Source organism: Homalodisca vitripennis, chromosome 3 (assembly GCF_021130785.1).
Source record: "Homalodisca vitripennis isolate AUS2020 chromosome 3, UT_GWSS_2.1, whole genome shotgun sequence".
NCBI classification, from domain to species: domain Eukaryota; kingdom Metazoa; phylum Arthropoda; class Insecta; order Hemiptera; family Cicadellidae; genus Homalodisca; species Homalodisca vitripennis.
Window position 1 is genome coordinate 65,668,819 of NC_060209.1, and position 16,481 is coordinate 65,685,299.

The 16,481-nt window shown below is 33.9% G+C and overlaps 1 protein-coding gene across 3 annotated transcripts in view; it reads left to right on the top strand.

The window, feature by feature from the left end:
- The window catches only part of LOC124356997 (kinesin-like protein CG14535), a 420,258-nt gene that overhangs the window by 257,012 nt on the left and 146,765 nt on the right, over positions 1-16,481 (top strand). The gene's annotated exons all lie outside the window — the stretch shown is intronic.

Below are 16,481 nucleotides of genomic sequence, written 5' to 3' on the forward strand. Positions count from 1 at the left end.
ATTACTCAATTGTGTAACAATTTAATGACGCCGTAATAATCAACACCTGATCATGGAGTATTTAATGATGAAGACCTTGTAGAAATTATTGCACAACATGTTTTTTCCTACAATTTGAAGACAAATTATTGAAAATATTGCATGTTAAAATCCACTACTCGAGCGTCCTGAATCGGAGTAACCTTTACACATAGAAATGGTTGGAATATGTATTTGTATTAGTTTTCCAATAGTTCTAATTATTTTAACACACATTTTTATCCACTGAAGTATAAGTTAATGGTAATGTTGAAACGATGTAAGGAGTTCTCTTCAGCTTCTTCGTCGCTGACTTCTTTTAGATCTCTTTAGACGAACATGAATCTAGTATGTGACAGTGTCAGATTCCAGGCACTGTACTACGAGGAAGGTGGACTGGACCTGAACTCAAGATTGAACACGTTGAATCAAACATTCCTTCCATAGTTACGATATGGTTTAGAACACTTAGTTGTTCCACCGTGTTTAGAGATCGTGCCAACACATCGTAGTTCACTAAATTGTGCACCTGATGAGACGAATAAATTTACCTCTTCACCTGGATTACACTATGTTTTGTAGTCTGTATGTCTCTAATGTCGAAAAGATGTAAAGAGTTCATTATTTTGAGGTAATGGTCGCCAACGTTTTTGGAATCTCTTCAGACGAACTTGACTCTAGATCAGTCAAATCTGACAGATTGCAAAGGCTGCTTGCTCTAAGAGGAAGGTGAACTGGAGCTAAACTCAACAATTACATAAATAATAGGATATGGAATACTTAAAATGAAATTGGTATAGTACATGTTTTTATGCAATGCATATTAATATAAAACAACTACCACATGCATGTGAATAGCTCTTTAACAAATCCGTAGGTTATATATTTGGTATACTTTATATGTTATTCTATATTTTGTATAAATATCACAAATAAAGACACATATATATATATATATATATATATATATATATATATTTCATGTTTGTGGGTGAATGACATTACCTTGGGAATTTATGTGAGATATAAAAACAAGAACTTCTACACAAATAAATGGTGTCTCGCTTTGTTTTTGTTTCACGTTTCTACGTAAAATATATATCTTATCAGTGTTATGACATTATTGTAGTTTTTCATGTTGTTATTAATCTTATTCGGATCAAAATTAGCAACGAATTTAAAATAATACTTTTAGTGTTTCAAAAAAGTACTTTTGTCAAAACTTTTGTGTCAAAAATAAATGGATCAAAGGAATACTTATGGCCCATTGTTCTTTAAAAACGGGTAACCTTTAAAATCTAATGTTTTTCGTACTATTTTTGTAGGTTTGTTTGTTTTTTTAGTAATTGTAACAAAATGTTACATAAAACTTTTAAAACCGCTGAATTCTTGAATCCAGAGAAAATATGTTTCTAATTGTAGAATAAAGCGAATTAAATAAATACCACTGTTCAAATGTAATAGTATACTTTTATAATTTTTGAGTAAAACATTAATAGTAGTACACAAAAAAAGAAGTTAACTACAATTAATATCTTATTAATGTCAGTTATCAGTTTCACAGGTTGTTTCAACCAATCTTAAATTTAAATAAACAGACCACAATTTTAATTCATAAAGTACTTGATTTATCTCGTCTGAGTAACAATCAAGTTTTGATTAGCTAAAAGGTCCCATGCCTGAATTAAGTCGATAGCTGTAGGGCGAGTACAAGAGTAAGTACATTGTTTGCCTAAGCCGACCTGTCAACCGAGTTACAAGAAGGCTTAACAGTCTACGCTGATATGCCCCAAGGGAAGGTTTGCCAGCTTGCATCACACTTCTAGTGAAAGTAAACACACCTGTGCAAATTAGTGGTGTCTTGGAAACGTTCGAGGAATTGTTTAAGCAAAGATAAAGCCATCTCAAATATTGGTGAAGTGTTCTCATTCAGTCAAATTAAGTTTTCAACTAATTTCAGTGTTGGTATGTTGGTGAGGCAGTGAATATGGTTCGCTACCCAACATTATAAATTACTGAATTGATGTTTGTACCACTTAGTTAATTTATAATACGTTAATTGACCCATTTCCTGGAAAAGTTGATGTCAGGCAGATAAAAAAGTTGGTAATTTCGATCTTTCGTTTCCTAACTGTATTAGCAAGTCCCAATTAATAAATTGGTTAGTTGAATCTTTCTTCTTCATTGCAGCGTTCAAATTTGGGTGGATTAAATATGTTTCGATCTTAGCCCACGGAACAGTTTTTAGTGGTGTTTAAATCCCTGAGTATGTACGCATACATATTTACATAGCGCTTGTCTACATTCCCTACAAACTTAGAACACATCTAATTTTCTTCATTATCTCGGACATTTTTTTTTGCTTTCCAAATTCAGCTAGTGGAACGAGATTTTTAAGCAGAGGATTTATATAAGGATTACTGTTTTGGGAGTTTCTCATCTGAGTGATTGTTCTGTTCGTTTACAATAGAAACACATAAAAAATATGTTAACCTCGTGTATAGTTAATGCACAGTTTCTTAAATTATATGCTAGTAGTGGATATTTTAGAAAAATGGTAATTTACAATAAGTTAAAAAAATTAGCCTTTTTAAGCTGGGTAAATTAAAATTTTAAATGAAAACTGACTGAATATTCTTTAATAATCTAAAAAATGAGGAGACCATCGTCTGTATGAGGATAGTGGTTAAATTAATAAATCGTGAATAATTATTGTTACGTTATTTCCCAAATACCACATTATTAGTGTTTTTTTTTCGTACAAACGAAATGGAAATTATTTTGTAAAGTGTTTAGAATATGTCTAAAATATAATTTGTAAATTTCACATTGTGTGTGTGACAAGTCTTAGTAATTTGATTGATAAACATCCCAAGAAACGGCATGTTTTTCATAAAATTTCGAATCACCTAAATTATAAAACTGCGTTATCTAGGTGTTTAGGCCAACAGGAATATAGTTTCTGCATAAACTTCAGAGATATAAATGATCCTGCTTTATCCCGAACAGTCCATCACTAGCACAACCTTAAGAGCACAGCACCCACACAATGCACATTAGCCTAATGGTTCTAATCTAGTTAACAATGTATAGGCTGTGCGAGTATATACAGGTGGATAAGCGAATATATTGTCTCCATATATTTATAGAACTGCCTGATTATGTTTACTGTTGCAGAGTTTCCGCAAACATAAGCCTATCTATACGATCACCTTGAGTTTGTTGAAAGGCTATTATTTAAGTTTCGCATTTTTAACATCGCCCTTGTGGAAACTGTTGTAAAAGGGAAGATCTATACTAACTGTGAATTGTATTGTGTATTAAAATACGGCTTATGTATACTATGGTTTATTCTAAGTATACTAATTAATACCAAATTACAGTACGGTTGCTAGTATGAAAAGTATTTTGGAATAGCAATCGATAACACATTTATCTTACCTGATATTGATATAAATTATGTTTAAAAAAATTTATGTTAAAAGGCATTTTGTTGTCTATCTAACATTTTCTTTAATAAACTATGCAATCAAAGAACTAGACAGATTGTAACGAAAATCATTTATGAACTAATTTAACTTTTTCCTGAATTAGGACTTTCCGTTAATGTAAATTTTTACTTTTAACACGTCCACACCAAAATCAATAAAGTTCTACCTTGGACCTAATGAAACTTGTGTTCAAAATTGTATGTCCCTTGATTTATCCTTTCATCTACAGTTATGGCATAGACGGACAGACAGACATACATCGATACGGTTTTAAGAAGGCGGCCCTGTTGGGGCCTCAACAATAAAAATAAAAATTTTGGGAAAACAAATTTTGGGACCGGCAATCAAAAACGACTTTTTAGTATTATTTGCTTATATTACCTTACTTGAACTTGTGTCACAATCAAACCGGTTTTAAAGTATGGAGTGCTAATACAAATACCCGCTCGTAAGTCGGGGTAAAGATCTAATGAAAGTAGATCGCAGTAAAGTAAGTGAAGTGAAGGAGATAGCGCACTCCGACTGCAGCAGTGATAGCGATGGTTTATGGCACCTTCTCAATTGTTCCCACGGGGGTAGTGACGGAACTCGCCACTTCTCACAGCTTTAATTGTTGGCCAAGCCGACACGGTCTACAATTACGAGACAATTACAGGACCATAAATCCTGCACAGGTTGTAGGAAACAAACACAAGGCAGGTAGGCGCTGTACATAACCTGCCTGTTGTGTCCGACATCGGTGACCCCTTTAGGCTAGTGAGGACCTCCGGGGTACGCTAATCGAGGTATCTTTTTTGCAAACCTTGCCCTTTCAGGAAGAGTAAACCACTTTTATAAAATATCTGCAAGTAGTCTCGTTTTTGTTTAAAAATTATTACAGTGAATCATAGTATATAATAATTACAAAAGTAATAAATTACTTCATTGTAACTTACATTTTCAAATTCACGCTCGGAAATTGTTATCCACTTCTTGAACTAATTATAATATATAAATATCACCTTCGAAAGCTAAGTTAATGGTATACATTACTTCTCAAGAATGTAATTATAATGATATGTTTGTTATAATTTATGTGTGAAATCTAACTGCTGCACATCACTAAAGTCAATTTATACTGTTGGACGAATCTAGACGCTGGAAATACATATAAAATGATGCACGAGAGATGTAAGTTCTATAATCCATAAAAGGACACAGAATTGCACATGAAACTTCAGAATAAAGTATTAGCAAGCATTCCGTATGTTTCTGGGAGAGAAGTCTAATTCCATATAGGTACACTTTTTATTACGATAAAACGCACTATACCATACGTGGACAAACAACTATGAGAAAGGATGTTATTTTAACACGGCGAAGAAACCAAAAGTTCCTTAGATCGTTATTGAGATTGGTAAAAATTTCCACTTGTGTACCTTATTACGACTTGCATCAATGGCTGAGAACATGATTGTCTCAATAATTTCAAATGGGCAGGGTGAATTCTCTAAAATAAATGTGGAATTATACAAACCTATTAACAACGAAGTATTCTTGTATATACACTTTTTCATTCGTATTTCATACAATAACACTATTAATTTTCTTGAGATTCCCAAGCCCGTGTTTGCGAAGTTATCGGAGAAAGAGGGGAGAAGAACTGGATATTTATTGACCATATTAAATCAGTGGAGAGCGGATAAAGTGGTAAATGAGTGTGCTTTGTAACCCTCTGGATACTCCTAGAGCCGCCTTACAGTTAGCTCCGAACCTTTCACAGATTGATCGCGAAATGGCCGCCTTTTCATCTTATATTCTCACACTTGAAGTGTTTACCTTTGCCTGTTTTGCCAAGATATTAAAGATATGGTCACTTATTGCAGATATTATTCACGTAAGGTGTAAACTTGAACGCTCGATCTTCCCATTGAAGGGAGTTTCTTCCATGTGTAGGCGCTTGGAATGGGAATTTACCTAAAGATTTTAGTTTTTATGGCCAGTGAGTTCTGGGTTCCTTGAAGAACTTTAAATTGTCCGTTTCTTGTTAAATTGTTACATTACCGTTTTCGCTACCAGCACATTTAATATTTCACACTATGCTTAAATTTAAGATTGTATTACACGTATACAGAATCATGATTGATTAAATAACTGAATTTTAGAGAACTATCCAAGTTTTATTTCTAATTTTTTTATCCAAAAATCTTTTTATACGTCTCAAGAATGTTCAAAACTTGTTATTATGTCCGAATAATCTATAAAGGACGAAAGGACGATATTTCCAGACATTTTATATTATCAGTATGGTGTATTGAAGAGTTGGTCTTTTATCTCATCTCAGCCCATATTCTCTGCCATATGCTAAACTACATAATGTCGTCATTGGTACCTGAGTGGTTAGTGTCGAGGGAAAACAACCTCAGCAATCCTGGTTCAAGTCTCATGACATTTTCTCATGAAGAATTTAAAAAAGGCCTACTCTGTCTCGACGGCTCTGGACATACGGAGAGGACAGACATACATGATTTTTTGGTTAACAAAACCATTAGATTCGTTTAAGATTATAAAATAAATCTTGTTTCATGTAGATAGTTGTACTAAACACATGAAAAATCGTTTTGTTTCGTTAACAGATTTTAAGATAAATCTTGAATAGTTATTCTTCATCAATATTTTTGTAAAAGGTTAATGAAAGGTATAAGGATACTATATTACTTGTATTTACCTGAATATTTTATTATCTTGTATATTCGCATTCTTACGCAAGAAAAGAAACGTGTTTTAATGGCGTTTCTTTGCAACGCCTTACAAAACGTATACAATTCGAGTAGTTTACCATTATTCTGTAACTTCAGGAGTTTTCTTCCTTAAACGGGAAACATAAAAATTTAGTATTTCTCATCTTTCCTGTGCAAATACTTTTCAAGGTTATATAGCAACAGATGCTATTGTGGTCTTGACTACATAAATTCTTAAGTTGTAGTTAGAAGCACGTACAATGCCAAGTTGCCCGTAAATCACTCACATTGATGGTATAGCAAACACCTTGATGTTCCCTGTAAACAGAAATAGGTTTTATGGGTCCAGCACTCGTTCCATTACGAGCAGCCAAGAGATTCGTCTTACATAACTAAAGATTCAATTGTGCGCAACTTGTATAATTTCGTGAGGAACGACTAGCTTTTGGTCATTCAGTATGGAGTAGAAATAAAATTCAATAAAGGTAGGCGTAAGGATAAGCGTTTAATTTATTTTATTCTAGATACTCCAAAAAGAGTTCTTGTCAAAATTAGACTTTATTGACTGTATTATATCGATGTTAAAAAGATTTAAAGTTTATATTATATTTCTTTCTCACGTTTTTCTTGTAACATTTTTCTTGAGAGATAAGATTCAGCAAAAATTATTAATGTGCATTGTACTTAGGGTGCCACTACTACGTCACAGAAGCAATCAAACTTTGGAAATTACATTAAAATGTGCTTTATTTGCTGAGCGTTAGTGGTGCGTATCATTTGAGGGGCTAGAACATTTTCATTTCTTTCTATCTATTCGTATGCTATCTCGAACACAAACTGACCTATAGACCTGAATTTGTGCGAGAAACTTTATTTCTATATGAGGAACACTGAGATAGATGAGAATGCATGAAACTCCATGGAATTTGGCTGAGCGTTAACAAATGTTTTTACATTGATCTTATGGTAACCAAGATGGTAACGAGAAAATATCAAAAGAGAATAAATTATTTTGTTAACAAACTCAGTACAATCATTAGATATTTTAACTTTCATATTAACTTTGAACTACTTAGTGGGATGGTTAAGGTTCATATGGATAAGGTTCACTACACAATTTTATGGTGTCTTGGTGTGTAAACTTTTAGTATTATACACTGTCATAAAACCCAATTTGATCAACAAAAGTGTGAATGTATCATGTGGCAGGTTATATTGGGAAAGTTGTCATCTTAATACTTTAATAATGAATAGTTTTTGCATAAACAAGAATGAGTTTTGTGATGGTGCATGACCAACGATGGTAATTGGCTTAGGATCGCGTCGTTGAAGCTGTCACTCAGTAGGCCGACTCAGATTGTCTTGTCTTCAAAGTTCTGTCAATAATGAAGTGAGCTATAGGCTTGAATTAAATAACAAGTGACTATAGTTTATTGAACAACAATATTACGTAAATTTATGGCCGCCAGAATATGACATTGCAATATCTTTCGATTGCTAATACAGTTTACTTGCATCGAAAGAACGCGTAATTGCATTAGTTTTACATCACCATTGTGCATGGATCAAAAATTTAAAAATGTGTTTTTAATCCAATCTTTTACATGTTGTTTAAGTTTCACACAACATGTAATACATATGTCTATAAATAAGTAAAACACTTTAGGCTACTGCGAATTGTGTTTATAAATATGCCTTAAAAAAGAAAAATTAACTTTTACTGAAAATTATTTTTAGATGATTACTTATTCCACGCATAAGAACGTTGCGTGACACTGTTTAGTATTCAAAAGTATCTTAATATTTTTTATTTGTACAGTTTTGGTATAAAACGTATAACCTTTACTTTTATCGTTTGTAATGTAATATGAATATTAACTTGATATTTAATAAACATTAATCTATGTGTACATGTTTTCCTTCTGTTTTATGTAGAATAGAACAGAATAGAATAGAAACACTTCTTTATTGAGAAGAAATTAGGACCTTATGGTCCTTTCTTACATGTAACCTCTTAAACAAAATTAATCTTAATAGTAAAAAATAAGTAATAACACATCCAAGATAATAACGTAGTGTAATGTGTAACACCAGGAGTAATAACGTATACTTTATTTCAATAATTATATTCTATGTTTTTTCATATTGCTGAACATGCTCCAAATTATATGTTTTTGACCATATTCTGGATCACCTAAATTATTACGCAATTCAAAATAGTTTGTTTATGTTTATCTTTAAGGTATAAATGTGGAAAATGTTTACAAAAGAAATACTTTAAACAATATAAAGCTAGGTTTATTTTCCAACTGTGGAAAATATGTGGTGGACATATATTGAGTAGAGCAATAAATGTGTTTCCTATCAATATTCTCATTCCTAATATATGGGCATTCTATGTTTGTTTATGCTACCAGTGAAGTTGGGATGAAGATATCTTGGAGAGGTCATTAACATACGACCACCCGCCGGAGGTGGCGTGGCTGGGATCCGTGTTGGCCCGCTTGCCAAACTACAAAGTCATTAGTTACAGTAGTAAATATCGCAACTCTAGTCGAGATGGACCGCAAGGTCGGAGGTAGGCTGATAGCTGTGTTTGATTGACTCACAGGATACGGAATAAGATATCACCGAGCAGCGACTTTATTAACATATGCCCACCCGTTAGATGGAATTGGTCGCACATTTGTCCTTCTATCAGATCGACAGGAAGACAGTTCGGTCTTTATTAAATATCCTAGACTAGTTGAAATATTTTAGATTATTTGGTACAAGATTGCAATGTATTTTTTTGTCTTTCATGCTTTGTTTTAAGTTACTGGCTAATTAATTAAAATTAATTGTAATTACTTTTTACCGTTCACGTTTTTGTGGAAAGACTGTAGAAGCCTATTGGAAATTTTTGTTCTCCTCCCTGGGAATTGAACCCTGTGACCTTTCAGTTAGAGAGCCGCAGTCGCACGACTAAGTTACGGTGGAGGGTAATTTAAAAATTAGGTTTGTTAAACGAATCCCGCTTTTTTGTACACATAGGTTATGTACGTCACCAAAATATCACATTAGTTGTTTCATTTAATTTAAAAGTACTGTAACGTTTTTGTAAAAATTCAGAATATTTTTTAGTAAATAGCCTTTTATAGAAATTAATAATTAAGGTTTTCAATTATCGTTGGAAAAATAAGCTACTGGAATTATAAGTCATGTCATGTTATAAGTCAATTATAAGTCAAGTAGGTAAATAGTAATTTAGCGTAATTTCAACAAGTTCTCCACAAACAGTTCAAAGTTTGGAACCAATATACCTTGGTAGGCCAAGTTATGGGACATTTATCCGACCACGACAGTGGTACTACTGGCTGCAGGATGAACGACCTGCCCATTCGAGTTCAACAGCCAGCGATGGAAGATACGAACATAGCCTCGTGATGCGGTCAGTTACAAGTTATGCAAAAGTGAGCCTGCGACTGTAAATTTCCGATAATGTAACAAGAACAGGAAACGTACCGGACTATTAATGGCGTACTTTCTGTAGAAATGAGATTGAGATAATTAATGTGCAAAATACGTTGACTGAATGGTACATAGATAACGATCAAGACCGGTTTGCGCATTTTAATTAGGTCAACGTTGCGCCTGCGCTAGTGTATCTTACCGTATACTCGGCCAGTTTAATTGCTTATGTAAGTAGTCTTCGTTGTGTAACCGCCACCTGTTAATCGATTTTAACACGATTTAGTGCCTCGACGATTTATCATTCGATCGTTTTCTCTCTTATCCTTGCCACTATTCACACGTCAGCCATGAATCGTGTTGACAACCCAGACTTTCGCGCATGGTGCTGAATGTGGAACGGTTGTGTACTTCCCTGTCTACATTTTCCTCATTTTATATTGTGTGTTATATCTAATCATATAATGTATTTCTGATTTCTTAAAAGGTTTGTCATTCTAGAATATTTTGTTATGTTTTAAAATGGATTCTAAAGGAGAATAATATTGTAATGGTGAGATTAAGTTGATAGGAAATTGGAATTTGTTACAGTATAGAAGTTACATTCTACGTAAAATCCCAGATCAGGTTTAATTTTAATACTCATTATAACTAGTTATTATTATTATCGCTACGTACACGATACATGGAAATAAATAAAATGTCGGTGACACAAATCTTGTATAATTTACTAGAATATACTTAGAAACATCTGTATACACTTTGGTTGGTTTTCGTGATTACTTATTTATTTTATTCATTCTCTATACAGAATTTTTCATTGTTTAATTATTGTTCAAAACTGTAAAAATGGAGATGTCCGTTGAAATGTAAAATAAAATAAAATAAAATACTATATTGTCAATGTGATTTTCGCACCATATCAATCTTCTGTTCTTTTTATATCCCTGTTATTGGGTGATCATGACCTATAGTTGGTTCATCTTCAGATATTTGGGCTCTACGTTTGTTCCAATAAAAATACGTTTTAGTAAAAAAATTAAAATTAAAATTTAGGGATAAACATTATAAATAAACAGAAATATTTGTCGACTAATACACACAGTCTTATGAGTCAACACTAAACACGGACGAACATAGTGTGGTCATAAAGCGGATCGTATACTGTACCATCCCCTCATTTAGTCATGATATGCCCTATTCTGGCTGTTCACATTTCACTTGCAGTTGTATGTGAAGTTTTGTTTTTCATATAAGACGTCTCTCGGATTTGTTATTAAGACTTTATACATTTCTAATTCCTCCAGTGCTGTTGTTGTGATATATAGTGTTTAGCAGCAGAAGGTTAATCACAATAAATTGTAGGCTTTGGAAAATTTCCTTTAATTATTTTTGAAATTCGATGTAACATTTAAAGCAACCAAAGCAGTTGAGTTTATCTTTATGATTTATTTGAACTGGCAGGAACTAAAATGGAAATTATGATTAGTAAGATAAAAATATGATAAGATATCAATATTGATAAAAACGAAATAAACGATAAGAGCTAGACTCCACAAAACTTATTTCTTTTAAATTAGGGGGAAACGGTAAACATATGCTCAATTGGCCCCTCAGAAAGAAATTCTGGTGGTTGATTTACTTCATTCGCTGAAGTTTATATGGCTGCTTTGGAAAGTTCTAACCTGTGAATCATAAGCAGCTGAGATAGTTAGCAGTTAGAACCTCACCAATCCCTTCTCGCTCTACGTAGTTGTAGTTCTGAGATAAAGTCAGCTATAGTTAATACTAGTCCAACTTCATAGCGTACCGTTAATTTAACACTGAAGCTTCACGTACTACGTTAGTGCTGATTAAAAATAGTTGCCTCTTGTACAAGCGGTATTAGGCTCTTTAGTGTCGAAATATCGCTTCTGCCTAAGCACCTGTAGGCTGCAGCCAGCGTGTTACTCCTTCATAATGTTGTTGGATCTGGTGCTGGTGGGCAACTCTGTATCACGTGACCGATAATCTCTGGCACTTGGCAGTCAGCTAGGCAATGGACATCGGCTTCGTCTTGTGATTTGAATTCTTCTGGGGGTGACAGTTATTCGGACTGTGTCCACCCTAGAAGTTGAATTAGTGATATTCAGATCACAAATGATTTCTGTCCACCATTTCGCCCAGGGTACTTTATGTGTTTCCTACCATCACGAGTGAAAGAAATTCCGAGTCGAAGCAACTATCTGTACACTCGGATGATACCACTGTAACGACTTGGGATAACATTTTCAAGCATACAACTGTACAACTGTTGTTGATAATGACGTTGAAGAAAACATAAGCGACACAAAATATTATCGCAATGATGATGCTCCATCGCTTGGTCGCTTTAGACAAATATGAATGTTTCCACCCATTATTAGCTTTGTCCCTGATTAGACTTCTAGTACATGTGACGCCACAGTTCACGCTTTTATACAGTCATATATATATATTACACACACACACACACACACACACACACACACACACACACACACACACACACACACACACACACACACACACACACACACACACAATACATATATATATATATATATATATATATATATATATATACATATCATAGATATATGGGAATAAACGAGATTTATTACAAGGAGAGTGTGGGTGTTGTATCTATTCTGACGTTTTAAATTTTGTTGACAAAGAAAAGAAAGACACTGTACTTGGCCCTAGGGATTGAATGTAAGCCAGTAGGGTTTGTGTGAAGACCTCATTTCTACTTACACACAGACCGCAGCCTGCTTATTTGCGGTTGAAGTGTTTGTGGAAGTTGAACAAGCTCTGAAACCTAAACCACCCATTCGTTTGTCAGCGTATTGTATTTGTAATATTGCTCAGCGTTAGTCAAGTCTATAATTTAAGTCGTCAAAACGTCTGGTGGTTTTCGTTCTGCACAGTAATAGGAGACCTGAGTTAGATGTAATATTCAAATGCTGTGAGCATATGCGTTTGTAGTAGCAACGTGCATTACTATTTTTTATGTAACAAAACAACGTCTTGACAATAAAAGTGTATCTGTGTAAGAAAATTTGATTTAGATGTTTCTCAAAGATAGAGCTAGACTCAAAAAATCAATTAATGAGATAAATATTGTTTTTGGAAAACGTGACGTAAACACCAATTGCTGTTTTTCACTCTAGTCAGGCGTTACGCTGATCTCAACGGCAGGTCGTTGCCTGAATTTTCAGTACACCTATAATACATTTGGAACTACAGCTTATACGGTTCAAAGTAATGGAAATAGGAAGTAACAACTTTTGAAATAAACTTCTACAATTAGTAATGATGTTCTAGATGGTATGTCCAATAATTGAACAAGATAGATATATTTTACAAACTATAAAGTGTGTCTATAATCCTAAAATCCTCCAATAAAACTAAATACACGCTTTAGATTTACGTCCAGCATCGTAGGAAAGAGTAGCAACCATGGTGTAACTCAAGAATGTCTTTTAAAACGACCACCAGGAGGAGGTTTAGGTCAAAAAAGCAGTGTAAGATATAAGTCCACCGGATGTTTTATACAGCTTTGTTCTTTTTACGACAATCGACAAGGTCGATAATGGAATGAAGAAACAAAAGTGGCCCTAGCACAGAACCCGGTGGGACACCGGTTCTAGACCGTGATGGACGATGTGCCACGGTTTAACGGCCATTATTACTCTAATGCACTGCGCTGTGGTCTGTAATCGATGTCTAGAGTGGTATCGTGCTCGCTTCGCTCGCAGACAATCAGCGACGGTAACTGACCCTCCGCAACAGAGGTACAGTCCCTTTTCTCTTTCAGCACGACAGCGGTTTAGAGGAGTTGCATGAGAAATTACATTGTGAAAGCCATACGCTTACTTATATTTCTTTCACAACAATACTACATTTCGTGTCTGTGGCTGTTGCACTTTTTATCAGTACTGTCGACCAAATACTGTACCAACTCTTTTCCTTATTCTATGTAATAAGACCCTTCGCACAGGCTAGTGGCCCACGAGAACGGATTCATAGATAATCTATGTTAAAAGTGTAACTGAAGCGTTGGATTGTATAACTTCTAATTAAATGTTAGGATTTTCTAGTTCTAAGTTTGACCAGCTGGTGTCACAGCCATCACCAAGGATGGCATATACGGACGTCAAAAATATCTGCATAAAATCCCAATGTCCTTGGTTTGGAACGTATAATCAATAAGGCGTAGTAGCTTGCTTAGTTTCCCTTTGCTAGTTGGCTGTGAGCGACCACTGACTGCGTAGTTTGTTGCCAGTGGTTGTTGCACTGTTCTTTGGCTTTGTTACTATGAGTATTGTTATTATAAATTTGTAATGTAGTGTCGTTACAAGTAGTACTTGTGAGTGCCAAGTGTGTTTTTACATAATTTTATGTCTTTTGAATACTTTGGAGGAAAAGTATTTTTTTTTAATACAATGAAAAAAATGTTAGATATTTTAATTTTTTTTTTTTGTAAACATAACATAAATAATGTAGAAGTTGTTTACTATTAAATGCTCTTTTATGCACAGTTGTCATGTTAGTGATATTAAATTTTTTCAGCACCTTTGACGAAATCAAATCAGAATTTACAAATAAATTTTACGGCAAGTAATCCATATTGTTATATAAAAATGTATTGCATGTATGCATACTCTCTAGATTTATTGTATTAGTAAATTTCATGGCAAATTAAAAAAACTAAGTTTGGTTGAAAAATAAGAAAAAAAATATTTTTTTTTATCTCTCCCAAAATTGCAAATTTGTGCTGGGATTTTTGACAGATTTTTCCAGGGGTTTAAAGGATCGGTAGTCAGTCATAAATTTAGAATCATTATAAATGTAAAACTACTTAATAGTGTAAATACAGTGTCCCACCAGATTTTGTGTTAGAATATTACTTTTGTTCCATATTTTCAATAAAACCCACCTCTTTACTTCTTTGTTTTGAAAAATATTTTACCTATTTTACGTTTAGTACAGAAATTAAACATTTAAAGTAGCTGGGAAATTATTTAATATTTTGTGAAACTGTTAACTGTTAAATTTGTGTAAAGATATATAATTCTTTTTACAAACCTGAGCTACTTTAAAAATATGAATAAATAAATCACATTCACACCAAATATACATGAGCAGTGCATTTAGATATAACTAGTTCAGTTAAACTGCGGTTAAACTAATCAGTCCGGTGAGCCAATCCAACTTAACCTTTGTGCTGACCCGCGTAACAGGCCACCATATAAGGCAGGTCTCGGTTTTCACCTGTAAAGGTTGGCAACCTGTTGCTCTGCAGCCTGCAGGATGGACCGTCACTCACGATCTAGGTTAGCCGGAACCAGGAAGTGGTCTGGTGCAAGGTGCACCTTGCGGTAATGAGATTTATAGCTCATTAACTGTTCACTTCGCTCGTTTTCGTGTAAGTGAAGTCGTTATAATACGCTACAACAAAACCAGCTTAATAGATAGATACTTGTTATGATAAAAATTTTGTAATTCTTTCTGAATTACAAATACAAATCTATATAAAACAAATAAAAAAATAATAAAACGTTTTCGTGTGTTCTAATTACACATTTAAAAACGAAAACTTCACATAATTTCATTGTTTAAAATAAGAGCGTAAACGTGTTATTATTGGTTATTATTGTTTAACACTGTTTTGTAGGGCTGCGATAAAGATTGACACAATTATAACTCACGTTTAGGTCTATTTCATATATATTTTAAACTTTTAAAGCAATTTAAATAGTTCATACTATCATCGTTAACTGTCTTTAGGAGAATTAGAACTGCAACCTGACTTTGATCTATTGTAAAGACACACGAGCAAGCTATGTTTGAAAACGCACACCAACAAACAAACACTGAAGTATTGTTTGCCTATATCGGTACCTTACACTCTGCCAAATATATTAATTTTAAATTACGGTATGATTATACACCAATAAAATTAAAATATGTTTTACGATTGGTGACTCCTTTGTGAACTCGAAACATATTACACCCTCCAGTCTGAAAGCGATTAACGTATCGTGTTGAATTAATGAACTGATATTTAGATTAAACTCACGTGAATGTAAAATATTAATCGTAATCCAGTTTGTAAGATTTGTCAGCCATTACAAATTAAACCTATTATCAATGTTACATAAGTCTGCCATAACGTCATGGCCACTGAACTGTAAATCAATCTCCGGTGAAGAACCGATGAAAGATCAGTGGGTCGAGCAGAACTAGCGCCAATCGCCACTCGATTAAACTATGCAAATGTTCAATTATCGAGAGTTGCCATCGACTTGTTTATTACGTCGCGCGCCATCCTATCCTCCCCGGGCTCCTGGATGTCGCTGTGGACGACACTATTGTCTCACTTCACTCGACTGTTGGTGAAGATTAAACTATGTAAATGTGCAGTTATCAACAGTTGCCATCGACTTGTTTATTACGTCGCGCGCCGTCCTCTCCTGCTCGGAGCCAGGTACCCTATGACGACCCTCTTGGAGTTTCTTGGCTCTTGGCGGCAGAACAAGTTTGTATTCGATGATAAAGCTTCCTCCTTTTGACTATTGCTAGCTTCCGTGTCGCTTGGATATCATAAATTTGTAACGTTTTTTAATTATATTCAAATATTTAGACGTATTGAAAGATAGCGTTTCATTCTTATAAACTACTGCAATTTTGTAATTATACAATGTATGTCAAATGTTATCAATGCAGACTAACATTTTAATGCCAAAATAGAGCTTCCATTTCTAAATATCCAGTAACA